The 20,497-nt window shown below is 45.5% G+C and overlaps 1 protein-coding gene across 1 annotated transcript in view; it reads left to right on the top strand.

The window, feature by feature from the left end:
- The window catches only part of LOC138511076 (trichohyalin-like), a 3,831,204-nt gene that overhangs the window by 3,258,270 nt on the left and 552,437 nt on the right, over positions 1 to 20,497 (top strand). The window lies entirely within an intron of this gene.

The raw sequence follows: 20,497 nt of genomic DNA, 5'->3' as shown, positions 1-20,497 counted from the left end.
CCTATTCAATAATAGTACAGTGAGTTGAAGCAGTATTACAAAAAGGGTATAACACCTGAACTCTTTGTGACAGCAAATGGAGTCCATGTGCCTTTAGCTATCCTTAATGATGCAAGAATGGAAACTCACCCATAACATGTCCACTCTACGTCAGCGGACATGCATGATACAGAGTTGAATGAAATAGCCAAAATGAATGCTCCATCAAGGAGTAATGACATCTGATAAGAAATTCAAACCCCTTTGTAAAAAATGCATTTAACTGTAACACAATACACTTCTCGCCTCCCACATTCACCTCCTATATCTGCCTGAAAGCCAATAACACTCACATTTCTTCCAGTAACTTTTATTTATCTAAATGGAAGGAGAACGCTCAATCGGGACTGCGGGAAAAGCAATGTGTAAGACTGGTGGATTTGGGTTAACAAGTAAGCGCAGGGAAAGGAAGGTGTGAAAATGACAATCAATGGCCAGCACTGATAGGGTTGCCAGGTCATCTCCATGTCATGAGGGACACACTATTCCACACCCGAGGTAAGCTTTTTCCTTAGTTTTAGTTCAGACCGTTTTATTGAATTGAAGTCACCTGACAGTTCTCCCAGCAGCCAACTGATAATGCAATGAAAGTCCAGTACTGGCCGGGGGGTAGGGAACACTGGAAAAGTCATCAGCGCTAAAAGTCCCTATACTTTCAATGGTACTTTATAATAAACTGTCCACCGGTACACTGCCCAAATGACCCCACCTTCCCCCTCCCATGCCCTCCTCCCAGGAAAACCAAATGTCAACTAATCCAGCTGTTCTCTCTCTTGCTAGTTTGCAAGTTCAAATCATGTTGTTAGCCCTGCTCTCTTGAGCTCTGGTATTTGCCCGAGCTTCAGATTGGAATCAGTCTGTTTGAGAAGCACGTCTTTTCAGAGTTTGGACTTTCTGACGAGTCACGGGATCTTGTCACGTATACCCAGAGGGGAGCCCTTCTCTGTGAGGCTAAGGAGGTGAGCCTGCTACGTAACATTCCCCCCTAGGTGGGTGGTCAGTGGGACCTCACAGGGAGAGATTACCCTCTTGGGGACAAGGACTCCCGTTCTATGGAGGAACTCCCTGTCCCACTTTCCCATGAACACCTCAGACAATGACTGCCTCAGAAGTCACATCCTGAACAAACCACTATCTGCTATTGTAATACAACAGCATTAAAATACAACACAGGTCCACTGAGAAGAAGAAGAGTGGCACAGTAATACTCATCACTCCTCCATGGCAAATAGAGAATACTGTGAAGACTGGGAACTGTGGAGTCAGAAAGAAGGATTGGTATGATTTGTAGGTGGCATAAGTGTTCACAGCGGATTTGACCGTAGTCAATTTCGCCGCAAACCCATTTTTGCCGTGGGCAAAATCATATCAATCCTTCCCCAAATCCCTCCCCCAATACATACCCACCTCCTTCCCCCCATTTACCTTTCACCATCCGGTTTCCATTTAACCCTGGCAGCGTCAGTTCCGTCCCTGCAAAGCAGATCAGAACGGATGCCGCAGGGTCCCTTACTGTGTGTTTCTTTTTTAATAAAGTCCCCCGCTTCCAATGTCCTGGAAGCGGCGGACACCCCTGTAACCCCTGTTCCCCTTGTTCACTATAATGGAACCTTATGGCCCATTTGGTTGTACGGTCCTTTCGTTCGTACCTCCTAAATTTGGTCAAATGGGCCATACGGCTAAAAATATTCAGTCAAATTGGCCAATACCAGAAAGAATACTCCAGAGAAAGAGAAGAAACGCAACGATCCTCTGCTGGGGAGGACCCAGCAAACAGGCATACAAAGTAAAGAAGTACTTGCATTAGAGGAGCATATTCACTGAGCAGGTGAAGCCCAGGAAGTTCGAACCTCGGAGAGAGAGAAGCCAGGGCATTCTGGGAGGTCCTCGGTTGAGAGGCCATGGAGAACAAAGAGGTATTCCAGCGGTGCAGAAGCCGGCAGAGAGCCGACACCTGTGTGTGACAAGCAGTACCAGTTGGTGGCGTGACCTTGGGTCTTAGGAAGGCTAGTTTTTAGTGGGGCCTTAGTGACCACCATTTTCATAGCAGGGTTGTTGAATGATTCTAGGAGGCCAAGTTTGCTTCTAGCTCATTTTCTGGGAATGTTTATTATGAGCAGCATTGTGTGAGGGGGCGTTTAGCCTGTCCTTTGTTGACTGTTGTCGCCTGGGTGACCAATAGTGGGATGGTGACACGGTGGGACCAGCTGAGTGGGATTGGGTCTGCATGGGTTATGAAGTTGACAGGTCTGCGGTGTTTGCCTTTGTTGTGCGTGGGGAGTACATAATTTGCTTAAGGTCCATGGAACCGGTCAGTGTGACAAGCCTGCTTCGAGTGTGGTTGTCAGCCTATGACTCAGGGACATTAAAATCTCCAAGAAACAGATTATTAGAGTGTACTAATTTGGCAGTGGAGAGTAAGTTGGAGTTGTCAGAAATTAAAGGTGACTCCTGTGAGGTGGTCTATAGAGGAGGTGGAAGGTAATGGATCCCTTATGTGATAAAGGGAACAGTGATGCAAATGAGCTTGTTCTCTGAGAGGGGAGGATGGGGCATGGGCAATCGTTCCTCTGGGCGGCATGTTGAATGCAGTAGACTTGGGGTAGGAGTATGTCAACAACATAGGGGGGGAAATGTGTTAAACCATGTTTCAGTGATGAACAGGGCCTCAGGGTTGTTGTATGAGATGAGGTCAGTGATCTCTGCAGCATGAATGATTGCTGAGCGAGCACTGATCAACATTAGAGGGAGTGTGCCTGTGGTCTATGGGTGTTGAATGGGGGCAAGGGCGATATTGATGAGGTTTGCTAATGTTGTTTGCTGGGGCTGCCCAGGGCGCTTGGCCTTTCAAACCTAGTGAGAGTGGGGATGGGTTATGGAGGGAGGAGACACATGGTGATGACTTTTGGCGAGTAGCATTAGTAGTGATATGCAGATAGTGGGTCTGGCCCTTAGCCCTCTCAGGCCGAAACAGGTGAGGTCCTTGCCTTTGTAAGCCCTTTGTTGGGGATGCCGGCGATGAGGGCATCCAAGGTGGACTGTTGAAATATGTGGTGGGCTGAGCAACTGAGTGGCAGGTCATGGTCACGTGACCAGCAGCCTACTCAATGCTGTCTGCCTGGAGCTGGCCTAGAGTCCTTAATTAGATGCCTGAAAGGCACGAAAACTGGTGACGGGCATAGCAGCCGAAAGGCAGGGCCTGTCCAGCCTACTCAATGAGTTATATTTTACTGCTCTCAGTCTTGAATCCAAGTGGATTTAGTTTTTTAAAAGGAGAACACATGAAACATGTTATCTTAAAAAGATGACATTGTTAACATGTTAATGGATGTGTTGTTTTCTAAGGTGTGGAGTGAAATCAACAGAACATTTATTTATTTTAATTTTAATATTTAATTTGTAAAGCACACACAAACCATTAGGCATCTAGGCACTATTGGGGAATCATGTTACACACAGTTGCAATTGACATACAGTTGACTCAAAGGAAAACCAGTTACATTAGAGTTTAAGTTACATACAGCTCAGGATCACAATGGGATGAAAGGTCATGGAATACAGGAATAAAAAAACAGCAAGGTTTTGAGGGCTCTGTGGAAAGCCCAGAAGGATTCCTTTGCCCTCAAAGCATCGGGGAGAGAGTTCCACTGTTTGGCTGTAATGCCTGGGAAGCTTGTCCCTCCAGCCTTGGCGCATTTATATTTAGGTTGAGCAAGTCTATGGGTATAGGGGGTTCTGGTATGCCTAGACGAGTGGGCCTTAGCAATTCTTTGGGCCAGGTAAGTCAGGTTAAAATTGGACATACACCTGTGTCTAAATGTGAGTGTTTTGAAAGTGATTCTATATCGGATTGGGAGCCATTGTACTCCTCTACGTATGGCTGAGATGTGCTCAGATCTAGGGATGTGCAGGGCTGCTCGTAGAGCGTTATTTTGGATGGTGTGAAGTTTTTGTATGTTGTGTGCAGATGTACCGCAAAAAGTACATGGCAGTAGTCAAGCTTGGTGACTACTACTGCGTGTGCAATAGTTAGATAACTGTCAGAAGAGAGGAAGGGTCTGGCAGTGTTTAGGAGTTTGGTGGAGTATGCCACCGAGAATGAGATGGCCTTTACTTGTCATGTCAAGGAGAAAGTTGCATCCAACCGTTGGGGTTTTTACCGCTGGGGAGACTGGGCTTGTGGTTCCACTGATGACGAAGGCTGAAAATTCAGGGCCCAGCTTTTTTAGCATGGGTGAAGGTCCGACAAGAAGCAGTTTGGTGTTCTCGTTGTTGAGACAGAGGCCATGAGTCGACATCCAGGCTTGGATGGTTGTGTAGGTTGAGCTCAGAGTGGCTGCATCGTTGGTGTAGTTGCCAGGGAGGGAGAGGAGAACTTGAGTGTCATTGGCATAGTTGGTGTATGCTATGATTAGAGAGTCCAGGAGGTTGAAAAGCGTCTTCGTGAATATGTTGTATAGCGTGGGGGAGACGCATGAGCCTTGCTGCTGTACTCCACACTTGTTAGGGGAAGGGTTGGCACTGGCGTTTTGAAAGAAAACTTTCATTGCTTTGCCTTCCAGGAAGAAGGTGATCCAAGATGCTGCTTCTGGTGCAAAGGAGGCTGTGGTGGTGAGGTGGTGGCAGAGAACATTGTGGTCCACTAAATCGACGGCTGCAGAGAGGTCTAGGAGGAGAAGCAAGGCCTCATTTTGTCAATCTGGTTTTTAAGGTCTAGGAGTGCAGATTCTGTGTTGTGTCCAGCCCGGAAGCCCAATTGACAAACTCCTAGGATATGGTTTGCTTCCAGGTGGTGATCATTTTGGACTTCTGATGCTTGTTAATCTGTTTAGAATCACATACTGTGCATATGGTCTGACATCCAGTGGTAACTGCATAGAATTGCATCTTGTCTTTCGAGAATTGAAAGGGGACGTCGGCATAGTCGTGTGTGTAACACTATCCCTACCGTGACGTGTAGTGTACCCAAAATCCCTCATGCGCCGAGGTCCCTCAGATTGTTTTTTTACGCCCAAATTCCTGGTTGCCCTAATGCAGAGCTCTTACATAGAGATAGCGTTATTGTCATTATTATTGACTTTCTCGTTATTGCTGTTAAGTCACTTCGACTGTTGAATCCTGTGAAACAACGCCGAAGACTGCTGCAGACTTTCAACAGCTGTTGATCCTGGCCGCGCTGCCGTCCACATGGTTGGGCCGTCTGGCCAGCCGACACAGTAGGGAGAGTGCGGTCGGGCTAGACATTATCTTTACAAGTATGCCTTTCCTCTTTCACCCTCTTTGCTTCCTGGGTTTTGTCATCGCTATAATTGTCTTTTGCTATGGAAAAGAAGCCATTTAGATTTTGTCCCTCATGCAGGGCCAAATATCCTTGGAAGGTCGAGCACGCTCGGTGCAACAATTGTCTGCCCCTCGACCATAAGAAAGCGAGTTGCACGGCTTGTAGACTCCTGCGCCCTAAGACGCTTAAGGAGCGCCACTTAAAGCGATGGGCGGCCTACGGCATGTTGCAGGCCGAATGTTCTTCCCCCGCCGTTGCAACCACCGAAAGTGATGGGAGGAACTAGCGATGACCAGGCCTCCGTGTGGGAAGCCATTGACCTAACGGCGGATTGCTCTCAGTCCGCAACGCCCGTCAACGACCCCATCAGGCCTGACGCGAGTCACACTATGGGGAAGACACCCCGGCGACAGAGGCGCACACGATCATAACACCAAACACACAATCCAAGGTTCTGCTTCGGTAGGAGTGTCGAAGCATACCAAAGCGCCAATGGAACTGTCGAAATCTTCGACGGGATCCTGTGATCGGGATGATTGGCAGCCTTCCCCACAACCGCAGCTGCAGCCTCTAACTGAGCAATCTAAAGTAAAGGGTGCTAACACTAAAAGACACGCGGACATTGAGGCGCTCCAGGAGGACGCATAGATGCTGCTTAAAGCCCGGGTGGTTACGGAATCCACCGGTCAGCCCCCGGTTCACCCGGTGGCGTCTAAATCCACCGCTCAGCCTGCGGTTGTCCTGGTGGCATCGAAATCGACCGCTCACACTCCAGTTCAGCCGGTAGACTGGTCGGATTCTCCCACCATTGCCGAGAGCATTGCAAGGATTACTTCAGCAGTTAGACTGAAGGAGCGGTCGAATGAGGCAGTGAAGCACAAAGAATGGCCGAGAGACTGTTTCGAGGGACATGCCAAAGCACCCTGAACTCTGCCAGGACTACGTTGAGAGTCCTGTGCCTTTGTCAGCCACATTAGGGGAGAAATCTTAATGTCACAGAGAATAAGATGAACCCTTTCCTCCCCTGGACCCCTCTGGTTCATCCTCATGGACCAGGGAGAAATGTAAGGGCTGTAGGGACAGATTAGAAAATGTGTCTCTTATTCTGAGAACCTTGCTCACAAGAGGCCTTGAGAAGACTTTCCTTCTACTCCTGTATCCAAGTATGAAAGGACCCTGGAAGATCCACATGAGGAGTTTACTTGTGTTCTCACAGATGACGATGGTATGGACACTTATGATCAGGATGAAGATGGCACCTTTCTGGAAAACTACAATGTGGATGATCAGACAGGTCTTATGGACAATTGGGAGGACAGCCGTCAGGTTGATGCTCAACCCTGGAAGTCCCCTACTCCCACCCAAGACCCCGCTGGTTCCCCTCCTCCACTCCGGCTCGGCAAGCCTCCCCAGTGGATGACCAGATGGCGTTCAACACCATCTTGAAGAAGGCGGCTGACCATTTTCAGATCGGCACTCAAGCCTTACCAGATTCTGATTTCATGGAGGATATACTCAAAGAAAAACCTCCGGCCAGCCAGGCCATCCCCTTGTTGAACTCAATCAAGAGGAGATTGGCACCTTCTTTGTTGATGCCGACCCAGACCAGGGCGGTGAACCCTATGGTGGAGAAGCTGTTTCGGCCTTCTCTGACTGACCCTGCCTACATCAAGGGTCATGCCACTCCAGATTTGTTAGTTGTTACCACAACTAGAAAACAGGTTGGTGTTCCCCTGTCTACAGGAGAGACACCACCCGATAAGGAATCCAAGAGACTTTATGCACTGGGGAAAAGGGTAACAACGGTTGCTGCCTTTACCACCCATATAGCCAATAACACCACGCTATTGGCCAGCTAGGCAGACATTCAGTGGAACCTTCTGCAAGAAGGCCTTCAATAAGTGCCAAAACCTACAAGGACCAAGTTGCTCATCATCATTTCCGAAGGCAAGCAAGTGAACCAGAATGTGCTCAAAAACACTCTGGACGCTGCAGAGACAGCGGGAAGAACACTGGCACAACGTACCTTGGTCAAGAGACATGCTGGCTGAGAGACTCCAGTTTCAAGCCGGAGACCCAAGCAGCACGGATTAACAAACCAGTTGCGGAGACCAACCTGTTTGGCAAGACAGTGGACAATGCTCTTGATACAGCTAAGAAAGCACACAAATCACTCAAATCCCTTCGACAAATTTACCCAGAAACCATCTCCTCAGAGAGGAAGCGGCTCCCGCCGGTCCTTTCGTGGTCAGTCTAATTTTTCCCAGAACCAGTATAATGCAGGAAACAACTGGAATTTGGGACAAGGGTCCAATACCTCCACTAATTATCCACCCAGAGGACAGCGGCGTGGAAAAGGTAGAGGACGAGGTTCCAACCCCAGAGGCGCACCGGCCTCTGGTCAGAAATGACCTGCGCATCCAGGTTCCCTCCCATGCAACCCCAGTTGTGGGGCATACAAAATCTTTCCTTACTGCATGGGAGGGGATAACAACAGACCAGTGGGTGCTCAAGACGGTCGCCCACGGGTACTGTATAGAATTTGCCCAACCACCCCAATTCAGACTGCCAAAATCAAGACGCCTGACGCCGGACCACCTGCAAATCCTACTGCAAGAGGTGCAGACCCCTCTACGAAAGGACGCCATAGAAGACGTCCCTATTCTACAGGTAAACAAGGGTATTAATTCAGTGTACTTCCTTGTACCCAAAAAGGATCTCACCATGCACCCTGTGCTAGATTTTCACCCAGCGAACAAGTTTGTCAAACCTCAAAAGTTTCATATGGTCCCTTTACAGGAAGTAATCCTGCTGTTGAAACACAGGGATTACATGGCAACACTGGACATAAACGATACATACTTTCATATTTCAATGTTGCCAGCGCACAGAAAATACCGAGGTTTCATGTTGGAGGACAAGCACTCACTCACCAGCTTCAGCAGACAGCGCACGGCGTGTGGTCCCTACAAGTATCGTCCAACCACATAAATCTGTTGGAGCTATTAGCGGTATTCAAAGCACTGAAAGCCTTTCAGATACAGTTACAGGGGAAGACAGTCCTGATCTTGACATACAGCACCACAGCCATGTACTACCTGAACAAACAAAGGGGCACACACCCTCCAGGGCTATCCAAGCTGTTCCAAAACATTTGGATATGGGCTCTCAACACACAGGATGTTCCTGTTGTCCCAACATGTTCCAGGGGAACTCAATCTTGTGGCAGACATGCTCAGCAGAGATTTCCCACTTCCCGTAGAGTACAAATGGCGACTACACGAAGACATTGGGCCTCATTACGAGTTTGCCAGTCCGGATACTACGGTACTGGTAAGCTTACCTGTACCCTTATATCCGGACCGGCAAACTCTGAGTTGTGCTTGTGGGTGCCTTTCATTCTGCCAGGTCTGACTTGATGGAATGAAAGGCACCGCGAGCACAGCAAGCCTGTAGCACAGACACAGTAATGAATTGTGCCGGTGCTACAGGCATCCCCATTCCCATAGGTGCTGCTAGAGCATCAACTATTCCAGAAGGGTGCAAGCGTGCCAACCAATTGTAGAAGGCCGTATAACGAGGAGCCTTATAGTTTGAGAGCCAATGAGGTGTTGTGTTTTTTATTACTGTTGAAGATGACTTGCACTATTACTTGCACTAAGGGAGGGCATGAGTGCCCATCTGACTATAGAGACCCAATCATGATCCTATCCCATATAGAAAGTATACTTAGCTGTCCCCTTAGAGCCAACCACAATCTCCCATAGGCTTTCTTAATTTGCCACGTAGTATGACGTCATGTATGATGAGGTTTTGCTCTATCAGTGTAATTTTTTACAAGATGCGTTGAGATTATGCTGTGCGATGTCCGTTGATGTACTGTACTCCCTGTTCTAGACAATTGACATTAAAACAGAGTTATTTGCCAACTTCCTCAGTCGGTCTTGTTATTTAGTCTGAGAAGTTATTCTCCGTCCCATCCATAGTACATTTTACCTCGAGTAAAAGAGAAGATCCCCCAGGGTTCACATGGTAGCATCCCGGATGGTTGATGACAAGACCCATCGACCTATAGACTGTAGCGCTTCGAACAATGGAGTGCCTTTCGCCATCTATCCGGAAGATCGCAAGGTTTCCTGAGAAGAGCGGCCAATATAGAATTTTTTTTAAGAAGATCGATAGAGGTGGGTCGGGTCCCTCTTTCCCCACAAAATCCCTCCTGGTTTCCACAGGCGCTTAGAGGACGAAAGGCGAAAGTGGTCGATTGGAGAGGGAATTCAATACCAAAGGTCTTGAGCTGAAAGAACAAATGGTGAGTAGACAAAGGAGAATGACAAATTGAGAGGATGGGATTGTGGTAGGTTAAAAAAGTAACAGGGTTGGTTTTAAAGTGTAAACGAAGAGCGTTTTAACAGATAAAGCCCCATAAAACCTGGCCCAAGGGGGTCAGTAGAAGCCATTATACACTCCAGTTCGAGTAAAGTAGAAGCTGCAGAGGACAGGTCCGTGGAAAATAATGAGTAACACCTTGTGATCAAGGTATATTTAGGGGCAGAGATAAAGCGAAGAGCGCTGAGGATTAATGTGAAGTTGACTAGTCTGTCTGTTTGTTATGTGTCTGGTTTGAAAAGGTGTCGAAGAGTGACAAGAATAAGTTGTGTAAAGTTGAAGAAGAGATAAAAAGTTGTTACCGGTCATTGTCGGTACCGACTTAAGTTAGGTTAAGGTTATTGAAAAACAGAGGTTTTGAGCTGTGATTTGTTGGAGCACGCTCATATTTGTTGTTTTTATAAACATGTTCTTTTGTAAAACACTGGAAAGTATTGACAGTCAATTGAGACACGTCACAATGAAAGAAGTTACTCCTTTGATGTACCTGTGTAAAACCCTGCCAAAATACATGCCCAATCTTAAACAGTATAGTGCAGAATGGGTCAAAGGCACGGCAGATAAGATGTTCATGCCATGGCCACAAGGGGGATCTTTGGCAAAAGCAGTATTCAACACGTGACCACATACTTGCACGCTGGGTACACAGGAAAGAAATTGGAGAAGAGGTTAGCTATTTTAGGGCTTTGGAAGATGTACCAGGAAGAGAGAGAGGATCCGTCACCTGATGACTGGATGCTTAACCAGTGTAAGGAGGAAGGTGTCGAGCCTTCTGCTCCCCTTGCCTTGCTTGAAGTAAAAAGCATTAGTACAGAAAGTACAGGATTGTATCCATTAAAAGAACTGAAAGTGGCGACAGGATATAATAATCCAGTATTTGAACCGCCTACTTATAGTAGCGATGATAGTCCAGAGGAGACAAAGAGAAAAGAGGAGATCATTCAGGCCTTACAAAACAGGGAAGAGAAAGGCGAGTGGCCAAATGTATCGACAGACATAGAACGGGAAATTCAGAGATGGAAAGGAAAAAAGGATAAAGCTGATAAGGTAACGCTCGTACAGAACGAATGGATGCAAGGGCAGATATTATTCAAGCTAGATGGAAAAAGCTTCGAGGAAGTTAGGCAAAGAGAAGATCGAGATGAGCAAGATAAGAAAGACAGGGAACGAGAAAAAAGATGAAAAAAAGATGAGCAGAAAAGGAAGAGCCAACAGCGACGAGAACAGCTGTATCAGGAGGAGCAACAAAAGAAAGAAAAAAGAGCAGAGGAACAAAGAAAGTATGACGACAGAGAGCAATGGAAGAATAAGATAGACAGGATAGGACGAGAGAAGAAGAGGAAGCACATAAATTGAGAGATATGATAAAAAGACAAAAAGAAGAAGAAAGAAGAGCAGGGGAAAGGAGAGAAGAAATACAAAAGGAAGAAGAAAGAGTTAGAACGGAGGCAAGAAAGCAAAGAGAAGTAGATGAAGAATCAGAACGAAAGAGGAGATATTGAAATGTGAGATTGAGCACATTCAGAATGGATTACGATGGAGTGACATAGAAGAGTTCCTCCCATTACAGGGAGCAATGTCAGGACCATCTAAACTTACATTAGATAAGAACTTCGATATATGGAGCATCAGAGATAGGATCGATAAAGCTTATTAGGATTTAAGAGAAAGAGGCAAATCAGGAAGCTGAGGAAAGGAAGATTGATCTATCTCCCAGTTACGAGGTGAAGAAGGAAATCCACTCAGTTCTGAGCATAGAGCCCTGTCTCTAAGCAGGTTCACCTCAGACATAGGTGAAAGGGTGGAGAGCCATACTAATTGGGGACTAGACATGTGAGACGAAGAGAGAGAATCCTTCAGTAGGGAGGGAAGAGTATGTGTGACCCTGAGGCAGGCTTACACATAGGTAAGGAAGTAATATGGTCTGATTTAGAACAACCCAAGGATAGGACGCCAGATCCTGTAGCATGTCCAGAGCACCCTAAACGATGATCTTATAGTAAGAGGGTGGAATCGCCGGCATATGTAAATCGGTTAATGTCCTTACCAGGAAGAAGGCGATCGGGAACTATTGTTCCTACTAGGGATAGGCAGACGATGAGAGTGGATTGTGGACAAGAGTTTATGCAGTTTCCTCTATTAGAAAAGGGAGGGGAAAGACTACTGTATATTCAATAGCCACTGATGGACAAGGATAATTTAAGGTGCAAACTCCCCAGCTTAATGGCAGGTGTGGGAAAATGGATTTATGAGTTAGAGAAAATTACTGGAAGAAATACATTAGCAATAGGGGACATTAACGGTCTACTTACTGCTAATTTTGGGGGAAGAGCAGATGACATTTGGACGAGAGCAGGCTGTTCGAGTGTCATGGCACAAAACATGGTGCACAGTGTAGCACCATTTAATAACTGTAGGGCAGGTGTTTTGAGAGCCCTTACAGGGCAATATCCTGACGTGTCAGATATGGGTGCGATTATGACACGGAAGATGAAAGAAGATGAAGATTATATTCAAGACATTCAAGAGTGCTGGTCTCTTGAAACGTTTGAACAGTGGCAGTATTTTACCACATTGTGTGTCAGGGACTGCCTAAGCCGGTACAAAGGAAGCTTAAGAAATTAGTGGGGATGGAAGCAAAACCATGGGCTGACATACAGTTGACTATGGTGCATCACTGTCAGCTGTTACAGGAGAAGAATAAAAAGAAAGATGATGCTAGAAAAATTGAGGAAGCCAAGTTAGTTCAGAAAAAAATGTCAAAATATGCTATAGAAGCAGCAGTATTGACAAGCGGAGAAGGGTTAGAAGCACAGCAAGCAGTGGACACATTGCAGGTGAATAGACAGTGCCCGATGAATCAAGGAGGAAGTGGGTTTATACCACGAGGTAGAGGCATGGGTTTAAGAGGAAGGGGTGGATTTCAAAACACTCAAGGTGGGTTTCAGAATGGGCAGAATGAGAATCAGAATGTGCAAGGAGGATTTAATCAAGGAGTGCTAATTAGACAAAAACCCTTCTATATGTTGGATGTGTGGGATGACAGAACATATTGCGTGCACATGTGGAAGGCAAGGGTATATACAGACTGGTCAGTACCCCAGAGGTAGGACAGCTTATCCTCGAGCATGTAGCTCACAGGCTAGGGATAGAGTTCCCCAGGATGAGACAGCATATCAGTCACAAGCACCACAAGCGCAGCAGGTACAGCATTTGCAGCGATCACAGCAAGCACCATTGAACCCACCACAAGGGCAGTCGCATCACACTCCTATGCAGATACAGCAGAACGCAAACACAGGACAGCTTCTGACACCTAGTATAGGGGGTGTCACAGTGACAGGAGGGAATCCTTTTACAGGTACAGGGATATGCATGTATCCACATTGGACAGCTCACAGGGTGACTTGATGTGTTCAGTACTATCTGTGATACCAGAACACCAAGAGGAACCAAGGGTCGATATGACAATAGGAAGAACATCTTTTTCATTTTTAGTTGACACTAGGGCTACACGTTCATGTATACAAGAGAGAAAATACCCAATGACAGGGAATGCCATGTATGCTCAAGCATTCTCTGGAGCTACAAGTCGATTTCCTTTTACTGATAAATTACCAGTGTCTATAGGAGAATGTGACATGTCTGTTCAGTTGTTATATTGAAGATAGACACCAGTTAATATGCTGGGAAGAGACAGTGACAAAACTTAATATGCCGATTTCTTTCAGTGATGAAGGTATAGTGTACTCCACTCCAGGGATAGAAGGAGAAGAAGGATTTGAAGAGATGAGAAAGGCAATGTGCACAGCTCCAGCTTTAGGGATTCCCAACTATGCTGACAAATCATTTTTATTTTCACACACTGATGGAAACAGTAATGACAGCAGTACTAGCACAGAGAACTACATTAGGGTACAAACCTTTGGCATATTACAGTGGGATTTTAGACCCAGTAATGAAAGGGCATTTCCCATCTGCACAGTCATTGGCAGTCGACGCATTCACAATTGAGAAGTCTGCAGGTATTGTAATGGGTTGTTCCATGACACTTTTTTGTAGAGCATGCTTTATTTGCCATTTTGGAGAAACCTAAGTGTACATTGATATCTCAGAGGGCTTCCATGTACGAAGTTATTATATCTAATCCAGCGATTAAAATTGTCAGATGTAAAATATTGAACCCTGCCACATTTATAGCTGGGCCAGTGGCAAAGAATGAGCATGTGCATGATTGCACAAACTATGAAGAGTTCTATGACAGCATACCACTCGTTAAAGAGAATACGCTGTCAGGAGGGGAGATTCTCTTTATTGATGGTTCTTCAAAAATGTATCAAACAAGTGGGAAAAAGCATTCTGGTGCAGCTGTAGTGAGACATAGAGCAAACAGTGAATTTGAGGTTATGGCAGGTGCAAGACTACCATCTCACTTTTCAGCACAAGCAGCAGAATTGGTAGCGCTTATTGCAGTGCTTGAAAAACACAAAGGACAGGAAATGATGATATACAGTGACTCTGCCTATGTGACGTCAACTGTGCACGCAGGGTTAGCACGTTGGAAAAGGAGGGGTTACCTCCGAATGGATGGCACTCCAGTGCAGCATGCATCATTATTGGACAGGCTTATTAAGGCACTAAAATTCCCAGTAGCCATAGCAATAGTTAAATGTGCTGCACATACTAAGCAAACTGATTTTATTTCTTGCAGAAATGAAGCCGCAGATGCAGAAGTCAAAAGGCCTCCATGTGTACCAAATATTTCAAGTTTTGGTGCTCCAGATATTAAGGAAAAAGTGGTAAAGATTATGGTGGTAAAGGAAGGATTTAACCATTTATCAAGAGTTCAATTAATGGAGATTCAAGGCAGTGCACCACAGGAAGAGGAAGAACTATGGGAACGAAGGGGGTGTTCTTTATCCCCCACATAAGCATTGTGGCAACAGGACAATACCGGAAAGCTGGCAATGCCAGTAGCATTATTAAGGGTAGCCCTTGAACAGCTGCACTACTCTGTGCATGTAACTAGGGAGAGTCTTACTGCAGCTATTGCAGAAGACTGTTTCGTATCAAACCTGTTAGAACACGTTGCAATTTATGTAGTAAATAGCATTGTATGTCAAAAGTTTACTGCTGGGCATTCACTGGAGGAGTGATTCCTCAACGGAATGGTCCTTTTCAGCATTTACATATTTATTATGTTGACATGCTGCAAGTATGTAGTGGACACAGGTATTTGATAGTGGTGCTGTGTCCCTTCTCCAAGTGGATCGAAGCAGGTCCTTGTACACATCCTGATGCCACATGCAAAGAAAAGTTTTTAGTACATTAAGTCTTTCCAAGATGGGGAGTGTGTGAAGTGCTGAGATCTGATAATGAGCCTCATTTTGTTAATGAAGTATTTGAACAAATAGCGCTTCTCTTGAATATAAAACATACGTTTTCTTCTGCTAATCAACCGCAAGGAAACAGAATATATGAAAGACTCAACGGCCTCCTAAAGGAGAGAGTCACCAAGTTGAAATTGAAACTGAAAAAGGTATGGCTATATTGCCTGCCCTTAGCACTATATGCCCTAAGGAATGAGCCTGATTCGGATCATCACCTCACACCCCACAAACTAGTGACAGGGAGATGTTGAGAATGCCTTTGACTCCACCATCGAGGAGCAGAAACTGTTAGGAAATTAGTTAAATGAGTAATTAAAATATATGACTGCTAGTATCTCTGTCATTTCAGAGCAACTCGAGCGCCAGGGGGGTTGGTCTCTGCACACAGATGAAGACCATTCAGCAGCCAGAATTTCAAAACTATTATCAGCACCTAAGTTGTGCATTGTTGATCTAGTGCTGATTTGGAATTTCACCAGAAAGTGGTGTGAGCCCAGATTCGTTGACCCATTCGTGGTGGAAGACAGTACTCCCTCTGCAGTAAAAGTCCAAGACAGAAGAGCATGGATCCATATCAGTGATGTTAATACTTGCAGTGGACAGGCCTATGCACCCCCAACAATTGATTCAGAAGCAAGACAAGAAGAAAAATTTCAGCCAGTGCCGACTCAATCGATGATCAAGAAGAAGGACGAAAAACCAACAGATTAATCAATTAGTGCAGATTTGCACTTGTACTGTGGCTCTACCAGACACTCTTTATAGATATAGCAGAGAAGTGTAAACTAATTTCTTGAGCCAAGGAGTTCTTTTGAAAATGAACTTTAGAAAGTTGTTGACACATTGGGCCTCATTACGATTGTGGCAGTAAGGCAACAACGGTGCCAGTAGTGCTACCGGCGGCGTTGTTACTATGCCGCCACATTACAAGTTCTGCTCGTGGGTGCCGCTCTGCACGCCTGGTCAGACATGACGCCATGCATGACAAGAGGCCAATATCAAGGAAGGTGGACCATCTTGAAGGTGGACCATCTTGCGATGGAGGTCGGAATGGTCATTTCCGTTTCAGGATGATTATATCAAGGCTACACAGATAGAAAAGGAACCTGTGTGGAAAAGCAAGATGCTTACATATCCTCTGAAAGGACAGGAAGAGGTGGTAGTTGCGGAGATGAAGAGACTGAATTGCCCTGATAAAACAGAAGTTGCAGGATGGCCTGGATGTTGTGAACAAACACAAGTTTTAGTTTATGGACAAGTGAAATGCACAAAAGGATGGGAAGGAGGCCTAATGTCCTGCTCAGCTTATCTATTAAAGTCAGAATATTTGCCAGAAGTACAGAGAGTGAATGATGCTTGTTTAAAGTCTTGGGCTAAGCACGTCAGAAAGATGACATGGGTAGAAGATGAATCAGTGTTGATGATGGTGGTTCCATTGATAAATGCAACATTGTGCTTCCATTGGAGAATTTCCAAAAGCAGAAGCCCATTTCAGAAAGAGAAGATCACTAGAACTCCTCAATCGAACCAGGAGAGAAAACTAATTTTCAGCAAAATCAATAGAAGCCTTCAATGCTATTCCATATGAACACAGGTTGTTCAGTCAAACTCGGGCAGTCTTTATGACTACCTTTATGCCTGGGGTCCGGATGATGGCCAATGCCAAATGGCTACAGATTACTAGATGGGAGTTTTTGCAGACGATCAATACCAGTATAAAGTGATTCAATGCGATCAAGGAAGAACTAAGAGCCATAAGACTGATGACTCTCCAGAATAGATTTGTTCTTGACATGATCACAGCAATGGATGGAGGTGTTTGCGCCAAGATCGGGTCATCATGTTGCACGTTAATACCTTCTCACAATGATGAGAATGGGACCTTCACGGAGGCCATAATGCTGCTGACAAACCTGCACAACAAGATCGAAGATGAGATAGAAGATATTGCAGATGACAGCTGATTTGTGTCCATTTTCTCATGGATTCCACAATGGATGGCGAATATCTTCAAGCTCTTGGGAGCAAAACTAGTGATGATGATGTTTGGATTTTGTGTAATCAGGATAATTATTATACAGTGCAAGAAGACACCAAAGAAAGCAGTAGGAATGAAGATCATGATCAATGTCGAATCAGGGTTTTAACCCCAGGAGTTAACAGATGAAGACATAAGAGATTTGATAAGGGCCAGTATCTTAGCACTAGAGGGAACAAAGTTCCTGCATCCAAGAAACTACAGGAAGTATGTGGGACGATGGATCTACTGTTATCCGAATAGCTGATGCAGCCCTATGACATGGAGTGTTGATGAACATGTGAAATCAGCAGGATCTCTGAAGGGAGTAATGAAAATGTGGACACCAAAGAATTACTTTTTTAAGAGAGAATGCTGAGATGTGGAAACTGGTGAAGGAGTAGTGGATGACTGGAGCAGAGGTGCAAGTGTAGAGGAGCAGTTGAATGCCTCTACAGGAAGTCCCACCCCTATGTTTCCTATATGCTGGAAACCAGAAATTGTGACATGTGCAACGCCAGTTATGGTACCTATACCATGAAGAATCTGTGAGGCATGGTATCCACTAAGAAGACCCTATGTGAAGTATCCCCGAAAGACTGATGGTCTCTTAAGAGAAGCACGTGAAGGAATATGAAGATGAGAGAGAAGAGGCTGGTGACATCACAGAAAGATGACAGTGATGCACTGGGAAGGATGATCGAAGAAGAAAATGTGTAGGTGATATGGAACCTGTTGTCGGAATAAAGAATCGAGTAAGCTTTCATGTGCGGATTGAAGATTGCACATGTGAAGAGCACTGCAGAAAACACAAGCTATTTTACAATTTTACAGACGCTGCAATGCAAGTAGATTAAGTATTCTTAAGGCTGGCTTTATCTAGTATATAGACTGCAGGCGGTGCCGCCAATATACATGTATATAGAGTTCTGGACATTCAGTGACATCATTTAGTAAGCAAGTCTCCATGTAAGAAGACGGATTGAAGGCCATGTGTATTGCAGCAAAGAATTGGCTCGAATTCGAAGCAAGATCAAAGAGGCTGTCTGGCTTGGTGTCAAAGACTGGAAGCAGCCAAGAACTGGTTATCAGCTGTGAAGAACAGTAGACGTGAGAAGCTGAGGCATCCCTTGTTAAATTGCAAAGCGAGAACACCATGAAGGCCAAGTTTCTTCATTAAAGATTATTAAATGCTAGAATATGGGCACATTCACGGTCTATGATAACGTGAGCTGAGGACGGAAATAGACAAGGAACATGGTGAACCAGATTGAAGCTAGCGAGTGCCTGCACTCCCTTTTATTACCAGAGTCGAGGAGCTACTACAAGGCCGAGTTCAAAGACAATGTAAATGACAGAGGGCATGAGTGATGAGAGATGGCAGGCTTATTGGGTGGAGAGACACAGTCAGGCTCACCCACCAGCACCTGGTGTACCAGCTTACGTGCTGCTAGAGCATTGAATATTCCAGAAGGGTACATGCGTGCCAACCAATTGTAGAAGGCAGTATAACGAGGGGCATCATAGTTTGAGAACCAATGAAGTGTTATGTTTCTAATTACTATTGAAGATGACTTGCACTATGACTTGCACTAAGGGAGGGGATGTGTGCCCACTTGATTATAGAGACCCAATCACAATCCTATCCCATATAGAAAGTATACTTAGATGTCCCCCTGGAGCAAATCACAATCTCCCGTAGGTTTTCTCAATTTTCCACGTAGTATGACATCATGTATGACAAGGATTTACTATATGAGTGTGATTTTTTACAAGATGCGTTGAGATTATGCTGTGCGCCCTCCGTTGTTGTCTGTTGTACTCCCTGTTTTAGACAATTGACATTAAAACAGAGTTATTTGCCAACTTCCTGATCCAGTCTCGTTATTTAGTCTGAGAATGTTTTCTCTGTTCCATCCATAGTACGACATGTTAGCTTGAGTAAAAGAGCCCCCAGGGTTCACAGCTGTGTAAGGAAAGTTGAAGGAGACAGGGATGCAGTTTCCAAGCCTGGATGGAAACTGGCATGTGAACCCTACCTGGGGGAAACCCGAAGAGAGAATTTGAAGGACACAAGTCTCAGATGAGCAAACGAGTTCACAGTGGTGGCGTGACCGAGAGTCGGTAGGCTGGAAAGTCCAATAACGCCGCCGAGACCCCTTACCCGACTATAATACAAAGCTTGTACAATGAAGAAGAGAAAGAAACCGAGAGTCGAGAAGCCAACCTGACAAATGGAGGAGAGGATCCCATCCTGAATGCACTACTGTGAAGCTAACCCTGAGAGCTAAAGGTAACAGGGATGGCTAGAGACCGCTGAAATGTATGTTTTGTACCTAATGATTCTACAGTCAAATAAAGGATTGAATTGAATTGGATAGCAAGAGTAACCATGGGATGAATAATACTCATCCCAGTGGAGACTGAATGCTAACGTTACTGGAGTAGAGTGTGAATCTTTATGAGAATAATCACACTGTTCGGTATTGATTTGGGGTAGTACCCTTAGGGTGCACTACAACAATCTGAGCCTCCTGGCAATAGGACCCAACCTTTGGTATAAGTCTGAACTGCACAGGTTGGTAGTGCGGCTGAGCAGACAGGCTTATCTCAAGAGGAGTCAATGCGAGCAGAGGAGAGAAGAGTCTTTCAGTGAAACAGGCTAGGCCAAAGTCAATAGGCAAAAGTCTATGTAGCTGAAGCACTTCTTGCAGGTAAGAAAAGTCTTTGCACTATGTTTTTGAAGTCTAGTGAAGAATAAGAATCAATGTAGGGCCACAGGCTGTTAGGCTTGTGAAGAGTAGAAGCAAATCTACAACAAGAGTTAAGTTCTCTTAGACTTTACAGTACCCTTAGTTAGAGAAAATGCAGCAGATGAATTCTGTTCCTGTGCAGCTCTACAGATCCTAGTGTTGTTGGGCCTCAGTCGTGGGACAAGAGGGAGAAATTCTGGGGACTCCTGCACTGCAATGGAACGGTTACCGACAGCAACCAGCAATGTTCAAACTAGTGGCAATTCGGTGTTTCAGCTCATTGTGTCTACCACAAACAACACCACAGCGGTTCTTGGCTGTCGAGATGGACTTTCCTTGCATCTGGGTTCCAGCACTCTGTTGAGGTGGCACAGGCTCGGTCAGTCCTACTTCCTGGGAGTCCGGGGGATCTTCTTGGAGCTCTTGGCCAACTTAAAAGCAACGCACACAAACTGGTGTTCCTCTCCCTGGCATTTCAGTTTCCAGCAGCAACTCTGTGGAAATTCAACCAGCTTCGAGAAGGATGTCCAGGTGGCTTACTTTTGAGTTGATTGGTCTCACTGACTTAAAGGGAGAAGTCGTCCTTGGAGGGGCTTCTCTGTCGATACGAATTTGGAGTTTCGGCACA

Source organism: Ambystoma mexicanum, chromosome 6p, assembly GCF_040938575.1.
Source record: "Ambystoma mexicanum isolate Mex_15411 chromosome 6p, UKY_AmexF1_1, whole genome shotgun sequence".
Lineage (NCBI taxonomy): Eukaryota > Metazoa > Chordata > Amphibia > Caudata > Ambystomatidae > Ambystoma > Ambystoma mexicanum.
The sequence above is the reverse complement of the archived record's forward strand: the minus strand, read 5'-3'. Positions and strand labels throughout refer to the sequence as shown.